The sequence below is a fragment of the Seriola aureovittata genome, chromosome 19 (genome assembly GCF_021018895.1).
Source record: "Seriola aureovittata isolate HTS-2021-v1 ecotype China chromosome 19, ASM2101889v1, whole genome shotgun sequence".
Taxonomy (NCBI): domain Eukaryota; kingdom Metazoa; phylum Chordata; class Actinopteri; order Carangiformes; family Carangidae; genus Seriola; species Seriola aureovittata.
Genome location: NC_079382.1, coordinates 21,506,644 through 21,519,250, shown reverse-complemented (window position 1 = coordinate 21,519,250; position 12,607 = coordinate 21,506,644). Strand labels below are relative to the sequence as shown.

Here is a 12,607-nt window from a genome sequence, read left to right as displayed (position 1 = left end):
AGGATTCTCAATGAGCTGTCAGGAGTAGAGATGGATGTGAACACTTGACAATACTCAAAATCCAGTGTTTGGTTAATGGACTTTTACAAGAGGTGCTGTGAGTGCAGAATAAAGCCCGTCACACCAGGCGTCCGCAAACCTCTGCAATTACATAATTGCAGACGGCACTCAGACGCAGAACATCCCTCTCAAACTCTGAAGCATCGCAGCATCCTGCTGCACTGGTTGTGCACAGCTCCTTGTTGCTGCCTCTGCAGCTTCCCTCTGAGGCTACGTCCACACTAATACGTTTTCTTTTTAAAGCGCATCTCCTTTCCTACGTTTTACTCCTGCCGTCACATGACTCCGGAGTTTTTAAAGCACGGAAAACAGAAACCTTTGGAAACGATGACGTAGACACCAGCGGCTGCTCCGATTGGTTCCTTTCAGCCTCGACTACCAGCGGTGAATACAACATAACAATGAATTAAAATTCTTATTAATTCTTCAGTGAAATTGAAAACGTGAAAACAACCATTCCAACTGAACTCGACATCTGACAAAATAATCATTGTATGATTCTGTTTGCACTAGTACTGTCCTAAAATAACACATTTCACACATGCACTAAAATGATCTTTATATTGGTTCACAATGTGTAGCCTCATGCACACAGGAGATGTTTAGATTTTCAAAAGATATAATAAACATGGCTGTGAATGAATGTTGAAATTAACCAGTTACTTCAGTGTTTTCATCCAGTATAAAGACACTGATATGGGGAGAGAGGAAACCATTATGATGAGACTGTGTGGTGATGATGGCCGTGGTGTGGCTGCAGTGAGAGTGAACAGCGTTAGTCAGATCAAAACTCTTCAACGCTTCTGCAAGAAAAGAGAAGAAATTATCTATTTACCGTCAAGAACCCATCCGTCTATCAGCTGCTGCTGCTGTGACCAATACGACTCAATCAGCTCCTGGCACACTGGCATAATGCACAGAACTTGACTTTGACGCCCGGAGATACCAACTAAACACTTCCTGCTGCTGCTTCACATTAAAAGTCTGTTGCCAAGCCAACCGCTGAAATGCTTTGATCGGGAAGTAACTGAAAGAGCAGCCTCAGGCCTCCAGTGTTAGTTATGGCGCTACGTCATTATCCAATAAAAACTCAGCGCTCAACAATCTCACCTAGAGGTCCGTTGAGTAATTGTTCTGGAGCTTTTGATTGTGTCACACAGGTGATGGGAGTTTGTGCAGATGTCTTTAAAAATACTTATTTTCCGTGTTGGCTTCAAAGTTGAGTTTCAAAGTTCATTATTGGAAACAGCAGCTGAGGCACCAAATTTAACTTCAACGTCAATTTAGTAGCAGTTCTGGAGCTTTCGGCCACATGATCTCACTCCAGAGATGGAGTTTACAAAGTGAGGAGGAAAGAGCTCATTGCAGTCTGAGCAAACCTCGAACAAATCACTGTCTCTGGTTACGGGTGTTTTGCCGGGACGATAGCCACAGTGTTTATTTCAATGATTTAAATCAGCTTCTTAAATCTAATTGGGAAAAAAAGCAAAGCAACCAACAGTGTTCAGAAGCCAACTTATTGTAATATAACACCACCCAGATCAGAGCATAACATACGACATATCCTGATAGATAAAGGGTCATTTCCTCATTCAGAATGGTTCCAATTACGGCTTCTAACAAAGCGTTTCCCAAAACACAAATTTACGCTGTGGAAGGGAGAGCTGGGTCCAAGCCTCAAACTGGCAGGCTGAGTCTGCCTCTCTGACTGTGTCTGGGCTTCGTTAAACCGGACAAATAGGCGGGGCCCTCCCTCCTGCTCTCCAGCCAGGCCCGTCCTGGCTGCAGGCCTGAGCAACAAGCCAGAAGGCTGACGAGAGATGACGGTTATTCCCAGGCGAGCTGGAGGACTTCCTACACTGCTCCTGTGCACAGCGCCTCAGGCCTCGTGGAGACAGGGTGAAGATGTTTTCTTTTTTACTCACACTTTTCCTTCAGATAGCAAAACTCTGTGCCCGGTCTTCGCATATCAGAAAGACAAACAGTGAACACGTCACCACGCCAGACCAATCCACAGCTAGAATCACCTCCTCGTGGTCGTCTGCCTCCTCCACTCAAGATTAGTGTCAGGTCACTTCCCTGTTTATCCAGCGTCACGTAAAATATGAATCATTTGTGTGAATTTTACACCACTGAAATCTAATCAGTTCAAGGTGTTACTGAGATACCGTGTTCACATGGCCGAAACCACACTTTGTGAGGTCATCGTGACCTTGACCTTTGACCTTTAACCACCAAAGTCTAATCAGTTCATCCTTGCGTGCAAGTGAATGTTTTGTGCCGAATGTGAAGTAGTTCCATCGAGGCGTTACTTGGATATCGTGTGTTTTGACGTGCAAATGTCCAAACGACCTCAGTAATCAGTGCGTGATTTTCTTATTCAAAGCCAGTCACCTGCGTCTCAGGTAACACTTCAGATGGACGGGATGACTCATTGATACCCTGCTCCAGTTTCACGACGGGGGGGGGGGGACAGAATGAGCTGCCCGTTCTTCCTTGATGACCACTTTGTTGCCAGCACGTCTCCGCCGCTCACGCTGAGCCTGCTGGAGGATGGACATGCTTACACCTCCATGCCAGCTCTCCCTGGCGTGTCCTCGGCTGAGGAGACAGACAGCGACAGTCGGGCCAGTCATTTGAGCAGACAGGACGAGGCTGACCAGATGGTGACTCGGCCGCGCTTCCTGCCAGACGTTCGTTAAGCGGACAAAGCGAGGATACGTCCATCTTCATGAATATGAACTCCAGAATCGAGGTTGGCTGTAAGGTGGCGTTTTGGCCGGTCTACGCTGCGATTGTGAGGGGCCGCTCTTCCTGTTAAGATTCTTGTACGCCTGCGTGGCTGGTGAGAGGCCGGCGCAGATGGAGGCGACAGCTTCGACCGATCTGGACTGGGTCAGGGATGAATCAAAAGCAAGATGGACGTCTCAAGGGACGAGATTAGGACGGCAGAATTCTTCTCTACTGGTGATGAATCACAGAGTCGTGAATATGTATAACCTTTAACGTGACGAACCCACAGTCTGTGACCTATAGGAATTCAAAACGACTTTCCAATCAGACCAGACGACACTAATGACTCACACTCTCACGCTCTCCTCCGCTCACACAGTGAACAGCAGGTGGAACATGATGCTGCTTCTCCTTAAGTCCTCTGGGTCTCTGCGCAAAGATGAAATCTCTTCGGCCGATTGCTCTCTTCTTCTTCTTCTTTTTCTCTCCGCTTTCCATCCGTCCACCTCTCGCCGCAATGTGCTTGGAAGATGTGCGGCGTGTTCAAGCGCATAGTTCGACATGTTACGCTTTATATGACAACAGTCAATGTGAGTGGAAACAGTTGTACAATAAAAAAAAACCACGCTGAAGTCAATGAGAGTGAATCACCTAATGACCTATAAGACTGTGTGAATGAATGAATGAACTGGCCAGACCAGATTGGAAATCTCTAATATTTTCCAGGTAAAGCTGCAAATAATCAGTTTGAGGATTCAGAAACATTTAAAAACAAATGTTATGTCGTGTAAGATATTTAAGATTCTTCACTGTTTCTAGGTCAGCAATCAAATTCAGGTTCAATCAAATGTTTGTATGTATCTCCAGCCCTGAATACATACATACATATATACATATCATCATAGGATAGAAATTCATCCATTCAAAACAGCTGAGGTCTCATACTGGTTGGGAAGCAGTCATGAATTGCTATAATGTACCAGATATAAAGTTACCGGTTATGTAATCTTGTCTTGACTTGTCTGCATTTAATTTCGCCAACATTTTGGAAATCCACTTAAAAAAAATGTGTGCAACATTTGAAGGGAAACAGCTGCAGAGCATGGAGATGGGAGGCAAGAGGTCTGGAGAGAAAGACAAGAAACTGGCTTTTACTGCAGTGTGGACAGAAACAGATGAGAGAGACAGAAGCAGAGAGAGCAGGGGTGAGACAAACTGAGAAGAGGAAGAAAAGCCAGGGAAAGAGGGAGAGCAACAAATCGGACGAAAGGCACCGAGAGGAAAACAGAGTGTAATTAGCAGGCTGCGAGTTTACAGGAAGAACCCTGTGAACTAGGACACTTTATTCCCATACAACCTCAGCTGACCTCCTACTCGGAGCAGAGCGAGAGGGGGGGATGGGTGGGGGAAAGCAGGACTGTTTGGCTAGAGAGCTGTGCAGAAATATGGGGAGCATCAGCGTAGGCCATGTAGGCCAAGCACAGCCCCGAGGGCAGGAGCAGGAGCAGGGCCAGAAGAGGTGGAAGCCCAAGTCCTGCAGCGAAGCATGATGAAGAGGAGGGAGGAGCTGGAAAGTGCAGATACAGCAGGATAGAGGGAACATAACAACGCTCCGGTGTTTTTCAAAGTTAAAAAGTATGTTTAGTACCAATTTCCCCTGAGAGTAGCTCCATGCTAAGCTGTGGCTGAGGGATACCTGCTGGTAGCCGTGTGTGGAGGTTTATTACGCACAGTAGTTGCAGTGTATCTTCCCACAGCTGTATTGTCTTCCAGAGCACAGATGTAGACACACCCGTCCAGCACGCTGCCGGATGAAAGAGTGAGCTGCAGCCCCGAGATAAGTTTCAAAAACACACAACCACATCCAAGTGTCCGACACGGAGGCTCCGACACTTTTACAGGAGTCCAGGAGTCTGTGTGTGTGCGGTCTGTAAGTGCATGTGATGATGTGTCCTCATTCCCAACAGAAAGACAAACTCGACTGGCAGTGGAGAAGGCGTCAAACGGCTTTTATTAGTGGTTTTACCGGCGTTTAAAAAATGCGCTTATAAGTGCTAATTTTGGTGTAAAAGGGGTTATTACAGTCACAGAGAGAGAGAGAGAGAGAGAGAAAATGACATGCAGCAAAGGACTCGAACCATGTGAGTTGCCGGAGCGTCCGGAGAGGAACATTTTCTTTCCTGATCACAATCACTTCATCCAGAAGACAACAGCAACAACGTGATTGGTTTGAAAATGATTTTGCAGTTCACAAAGAAATACAGGAAGGTTGGTGTCTCCTGGTGGTTTGTGAAAGAAAGAAAGAAAGAAAGAAAGACCAAGGGGAGTTCAAACACTTTACCCACACATCTCCATTTACGGGATTTTGTTATGGCGGCATTTAGCAGGAAGCTTAAGGGACAAAAATTAAAGACCTGTCCAGTTCATTTGCAACTTCTCTCAATTAGCCCTCACAAATGATTACTACCATCTTAATGTTCAGGTATGCAAGTGAATGGGGCCACCAAGAGGTGGGTGTGGAGGGTAAGGGGGTGGTGGGTGGGAGTGGTGGGGGGTTAAAGAGCATGTGGAGCTTTGAGTTGAGGAGGGTTAGCAAGGAGGGGTGGGGGGAGTTGACGGGGATGAGGGCAAAGGCCGAAACAGCTCCAGTTGTAAACACTCTCTGTGCCCTCTCCCATGGAGCCAGTCCGGGACAATCTGAGGGTAGGGTGGGGGAGGAGGGGGGAGGAGGGGGGACAGCAGGGAGAGAGATGAAAGGAAACGCTGATGCGATTCAGGGGGAGAAAGTGAAAATCCTCAAAACTGGAACGGCATGTCGAGTAAAACAAAGGAATGTGGAGGACAGGAAGAAGAGGGGCTCGAGAAGAGGTGGAGGTGGACGGGGGGAGGAGAGGCTGAGTACAGCAGAGGGAGAGAGAGATAGAGAGAGAGAGAGAAAGGGAGAGGGAGAGAGAGAGGGAGAGAGAGAGGGAGAGAGAGAACACAGACAGGCAGAGACTGTGACCAGCAGAGGGGAAATCCTCAGGGCGCCTGCAGCTACTAGCACACACACAAGCAGGGATATTCTCATTCACACACACACACACACACACACACACACACACACACACAATCACACACACACAATCACACACACAATCTATGATCACAAAGACAGGCGGCTGCAGAAAGTGTATGCTGCTGTTCACCACAGCCTGAAAGGAAAGAGTTGAACTATCAGGGAAATGTGCTTGTTTTCTTTCATTGGAGCCACTTCTTCACCTCCTCCTCCTCCTCCTCCCTCCTTCACCTCCTTCTCCCTCCTTCTTTTCCTCCTCCTCCTCCTCGCTCGCTCCCTCCTCCTCCTCCCTCCTCCCAGCACTTCTGAGCTGTTTTTTCTGGTAACAGCACAGTCTCTGCACAGGCCTGTCACCTCACAGCGACATATAACTTCAGGCTGCTTGTCCCAAAATTAGGATTGGATTGAAAAAAAAAAAAAAAAACAAACAAGATTTTCAAGTTAATTGCATTTTTTATTTAAATGAAGACTGAGCTAAAACTCTATATACCGATCGTGTGTCTCCATTTTAAGAGTGCAGTTGTGGGGAGACGTGGGGAGTCAGAAGAAAAAGGGCGTTCGAGGATAAAAATGCACAAGGTGTTCAAGAGAACAAATCCTGAGCCCTAAAAAATCCTGACGCGACGGCGAGAACTGCAGAGAGATGCTACAGATTTCATAATGAGTGTGAGGAGAAGTGGTTGCCACGGTGCTAGAAGACGCTGTGTGTGTGTCGGTGCGTGCGTGCGTGCGTGCGTCCAGACTTGCTCTCTGATAAGGGGCAGCAATCTGTCACCAGACAACAGGAGAGATTTTTCCGAGCACCGCCTGTCCCCCTTCCCTCGCTTCAGACGAAATTTGATATTCACGGCATGTCTTTTCCAGTCGGAGAACACAGAGCGGATACAAAAAGAACCGAGCAGGTCTAGACATATAACTCCTCAAGGAATAAAAAAAAAAAACTAACAAAAGGTGGTAAATGTCTCCCCCCCCCCCCACAAAAAAAAAAATGTACAGGAAAGCAACTGGAGACACTGTTAAACGGCAGCAACGACAACAACCAGCCCGCCGTCTATCTGCAAAGACACAACTGTGGTCGCATTAAAACACACACACACACACACACACAAAAGCTGTGCTATTTTTAGAGCTGGGCTTCCAGAATTTCCCTCCCCACCCCCCCCACCCCCTTTTTTTTTTCTTTTTAATAAGCCTGCCCTCAAACTGACTGTACACAGCTATGGAATTAAAATTTGATCAAACAGACCGTTTCCGTTCCCACTGCAGTCTCGCATTGAACAAAAACAGACGGACGGGTGTTGGTCTACGGCTAAGAAGAAGAAGAGTGGACTTCGCACAGGTAGAGGAATGCGCTGACTTTAAGCAAATATGCTCTGCAAACAAATCAATGCAGGAAGATCGAGTAAAGATATGGAGTTTATACAAAAAAAAAAAAAAAAGACCAAAGCATTGTATTGAGATTTGAGGTGCGATTAACATTTTCCAGTGATGACTAATCGGACCTCCGCCGTAAGAAAACAACAACACTTTTAAAGCCTGATCCGGAGCTGCGTGAGGGAAATAATACTGAACATGTACAGGCAGAAATCCAGTGATGAACCAGAGCGTTTACGTGCTGAAGCAACGGTGCATTCCTGTTGCAGATACAGCCTCAATGCTACAGATAAAAACTTAATCACTTTGTTTGTCTTTGAGTGCATTCGTGCAAAATGTGCACACACACACACACACACACACACACACACACACACACACACACACACACACACACACACACACACACACAGAGGCCTCATTAACATCCATGTTGAATGGCTCAGCATGGCAGGTTCAAAGCGTTCTCCCCCCTCCAGCAGCGATTCAAGCTTTCCTCAGCCTGCCAAATTCTTTCATTCTTTTTAAACAAGGTCTTAATCTGCCTTGAAACACTGCAGAGTTCTCCCGCAGCAGTGCCAGAGGCCCTGAGGGGACACGGAGTGGGAAGTCTCCCTCTCTCACAGGCCTGGGTGGACAAAGCACGGGGGCCCCTCCTCTCTCTCTCTGTGGGGACAATGGTGCAGGAGGAGAGAGGAAGGGCCCGACACCGAGCGCAGGACCTGAAATGACCCGCCACCACGTGCCAACACAGGCCTCTCTCTCTTCAGACCACACAGAACCACATTACAGAAACCTGCCAGAATATACGACTTAACAAACAGCGGCCCTCAGCGGGCCCCTGCATTAGAAGGCACTTCACATCAAACGCTGGCTTTTTAATACAGCTGCATCAAAAGACAAAATACTTCCTGTTATCCCCCCCACCCCCCACTCACCGGTGGGCATCCATCTCACCATGGAGATGAACTAAATCACATTACCTCACTGGCAAAGCCATCTGGCATACAGCTACCACAGAACAACAACAACCCCATCACAGCCTGTATGGCCTGGTGCAGTGGTCCGCAACTGGTGGCCCACGGGCCAGAAGTGGCCCGCCAGCAGTAATATCTGGCCCTCTTTTTATATTAAGGAGGAAAAAAATGGATCTCCATCTGAGCAGCAACAGTTACCTGCAGAATCAGAAAGATGGGAATCACAACTTCCTGTCTGGACTTTCAGAATAAAATCAGAGCGGAAACAGACTGCAGATGATGAGCAAGATCGTGTATTGAGATTCTACCCAAAAAGATTATCATACGGTCTTTTACACCCCCCCCCCCCCCCCCCCCGAGACCTTAACGCACTGCAACTTAAGAAAACACATGCAAATAGATAAAAGACAAACGAATTCAGAAAACACAACAGAGGTGTTTCCAGGGGGACGCTTGGTGGCTCACCTGGCAGAGCACTAACATGAAGGCGTTATCCTAACGACAGCGACCACAGGTTTGCGGTCAACCCGAGGCCCTACACTGCATATCACCCTCTCTCTCTCTCTCAGAATTAAGGCAAAAAATAAAAGAAAAGGGATGAACCTGCTCGGACGAACTTGTTGTTCGATGCTTCATTGAACAACAAGTGCGTCCCAGCCAGGCTCATCGCTTTTGGAAACATTTCTGGAAACACTTCTGTCGTGTTGTAATTATGTTGCAGCACACGTGTTGTCAAATTGAAGAAGATGTTTTCTGAATTCCTGCGTTTTCTTAAGCTGCAGTGCATTGGGCTCTCAGGGCCACCGTACAAGACTCAACGTCGAAGAGACCTTCACAAGAAGCCGGGCCTCGGCCTGTGGGTGAAAACACCTCGGTGTGAGGATTAGCGTGGAGCAGTGTTCAGTCTCTTTATGTGACTCTTCATCATCAATATCATCAATATGGCTCCATTTTCCTTTTGATAAACCTGCAGCAATTACATGCCTCACTTATCAGACACTCCCTGAAAGAAAACTGGAAAATCATGAGGACATAAGAATGAAAATCAAATCTAGAGTCACCATATCAACAAACAGATATCTCTCTCAATTACAAAATAATTAGAAGCAACTAGGGCGGTAGTTAGAGGAAGATAATTGAACCCGAGTAACTGATAGGAAGGGAGGAAGGTAAACAGTTAAGGGGACAATAACCCTCCTAATGAGCCAAAGAGCCTGTTCGAATCCACCTATTATCCTACTAATGGATCCGGGAGGAATTCCTTCAGATGGCATTAAGGAGACCCCTGGAGAGAGCTAAAGCGGGGGTGGGGGCCGGTTCTATTCTTCACTGCGCCTCACTTCTTGGCCCCCTCATTCAGGTCAATTGGTCATGCAATTCTCTGCTCTCACACACACACACACACACACACACACCTAACAAACACTGAAGTGCACACGTCCAAAGCAAGGAACCAAAACGCTGCGCCTCCTGTTGTCACAGGTGGGGCCCGGGGTCCGTCAGCGCATCTGGGCCGAGCTTGTCGGCATCAAGGATGGAGATCAACGCTGTCAGACCTCAAAAAGGTCGCAGCCGCATCGACAGCGAGAAGCTCAGCGGCGCGGGAAGGTGCTCGATGTTTACCGCCCTAGGAGCTTATCAAAAAAACCAACTAATAATAAGAATAATTCAATGCTGATCACGAGTACAATTTTCACAACAAAGGGGTTTCTGTTTTTTTTCTCCCCTCTGCCTGAGCTACTTCAGAGATGGGAATGCATGTACAGGATGAGTGCAACACAGGCAGGCCACTCACTGAATGCTAACAAAGAGAGGGGAGGGGGGGGGGCAGTAGTGTGGCATCGAATTACACAGGGCTGATTGGTGGGAGCGTGCATGGTTGGGTCAGGAAGGGACAGGGAGTACAAGGCCAGAGCCACATGGTGCAGATGCACTGCTGACCGCTTACACCGGGGTAAACACACTGATGAGATAAAAGCCGACGCACATTTAGCAGCAAACTGCCCATGAACTCCTCCCTTCAGGTCAGACAATAGAAATCACCATGAAGGCAAAAGGAAAATATTTAAAAAAATAACTCTTCTTGGTAGGTGTGGCCTGATTCTGAGCTCCAGAGAAAGAAAGAAAGAAAGAAAGAAAGAAAGAAATAGAAAGAAGGAGATTCCTGCCTGCTTCAATGTGTTCCAGATGGTGATGTAATTTTATTTCTGGAAGCGCAGAGCCGACTCTTGACTGCGGCTTGCCACAAGTGATACATAAACTGAGCAAAAGGAGAGTCCAACCATGCAAATATGCGGGGCTCCCACCACAGCTCACAAACTACAGACGGGCTACTTCGTCAATACTGCAACTTGAAACAACACAGAGTCTGATTCAAACACACACACACACACACACACACACACACACACACACACACACACACACACACACACACACACACACAACAGAGAGATGAAGCTGCGTTCGTGTGCACACTCTCAAAAACTCAATCAAAGTTTTTCATGCTTCGATTGGAAACTGAAATCTCTTTCAAAAAAGAAAATGACGGGAATGTTAACCGATCAGGGTGTCGGCATACTGTTATGACGACTACACTACTACATTTTCATTTTTTAAAAAAAGCATCACTTTTGTTTTCCAGCGCCTGAAACGGAGACTTTCAGAAACGCTGCTGTCCCAGTGTTGGTCTGTCCCTGCTCCGGCTGGGGGTCGAGCTAACCTTGTACTCGCCACCTCTGCTGTATTGATCCGGGGAAACACAGCTGGGGCGAGGTCTATCAGGGCAAATATCAGGCCTTTTCTAAGCAAACTTACATAAATAATATGTAATATAACACAGAATATAACATTATATAGTCAGAGTGTCTACAGTGATGTGACCCAGGTTGGAAAATTCCTTTTTACGTGGATTAGGCTTGAAATGATTGGTAGATTGATCGAGTTAATCATGGTCGTATCAGCTGAGCACTTCGTCAATAGCAATAAGAAAACGGTTTGATAGACAGTCTGATAGTTTCATGCCTGCATGATCAAACCCTGAGCGTGCCCCCCCCACCCCCGGCTCATAAACGCACCCCCAGTCACATCCATTGATAACGGAGAGCGCAACCAGCCGATCGTTGAACAGGTGTGTTGTTCAGCTGCACCAACGACGCTTTCGCTGCCTCCACCCTTCGGAGCACACAACATGTCATCAGTCAGGGCCGACATCTGCTCCATCTCAATAAGCAACCCACATAACCCACGCAGTAGCGCACTACGTTGCTAAGGATACGCTAACAATCAGCGTCCTTGAAGAGTCTGGCTTCATGAGAAAAGAAAAGAAGGTTAAATTCTTTTTTTTTTTTTTTTTTATCTCGATATCGACCAATATTACATTTTTGTCCGAATCATCCAGCCACACATACTCGTTTTTATTTGTATTATTAAGTGTTGGAGCTGTCTAACAAGCCAACAAGGAACGTGCACTGCTGAACTATAATGCAGCCGTGAAGATCAAACCAGAGGAAGGAAAAAAAACAGCTTAAGCAAAGATACGCCCATTATATACATGATATGGATAATATTATTCATATATTATATCCCGGTCTTGCATCATAATATGAATTTTATTTCAGCAGACTAGGTAACGCCCTGCTGGAGAGCCTAATTGCAATGCTATGGTAATTGGGTTTATTGTGTTTGAATGAGTGTTGATGAATCGCTGCTCAACATACATTCAACTGACAAGCTACCCAGACTGCATCTGCTGCAGTGTGTGTGTGTGTGTGTGTGTGTGTGTGTGTGTGTGTGTGTGTGTGTGTGTGTGTGTGTGTGTGTGTGTGTGTGTGTGTAGTCCCCTCACATCAGCACAACCGCATGGGAACTTGCAGGTTTATGACAGAACCAAATTAGACCTGACATTCTAACCCGGACCCACCGTCCTTCATTTCTTTGCTCCAAAGCCTTTAATCCCCCCTGAGGTACATCCTATTGGACACTCCAGGTCGTCCTGTGAAGGAGCACTGACACATTATTGGGGGGCGGGGGGGGCAAGTTTGACTGCCACCCCCAACCCAACCCCACTGGGGAGTTATGCGCTTAAAATATACACAGTCACCTGCGATGGTGTTTTAACCTGTCAAATAGGGTTGAAGAGGGGCAGGGCAGGCGCAAGAGGATTTGGCAGGGATGCTAATGCTGTGCCATTGTGCAGGAAATGATTCTATTGTTTTTCGGCATGAGGATTAAGGTACCCAGAGTGTTTGGCTGTAATGGCTTTATTAAAGAGCAGGGGATGTGCCAAAGCTCAGAAAATGAAAAAAGAAAAAACACTCATCTGCAGAAAATCTTCACTCCTTTGTACAATGTGTACAAACCAGAGCCATCTGTAAACGATGGCATTTTCTCCATATGTCTTGTC

The 12,607-nt window shown here is 46.8% G+C and overlaps 1 protein-coding gene across 3 annotated transcripts in view; it reads right to left on the bottom strand.

Annotated features, from left to right (window-relative positions):
* rev3l (REV3 like, DNA directed polymerase zeta catalytic subunit) overlaps window positions 1–12,607 on the bottom strand; it is a 52,619-nt gene that overhangs the window by 38,444 nt on the left and 1,568 nt on the right. The gene's annotated exons all lie outside the window — the stretch shown is intronic.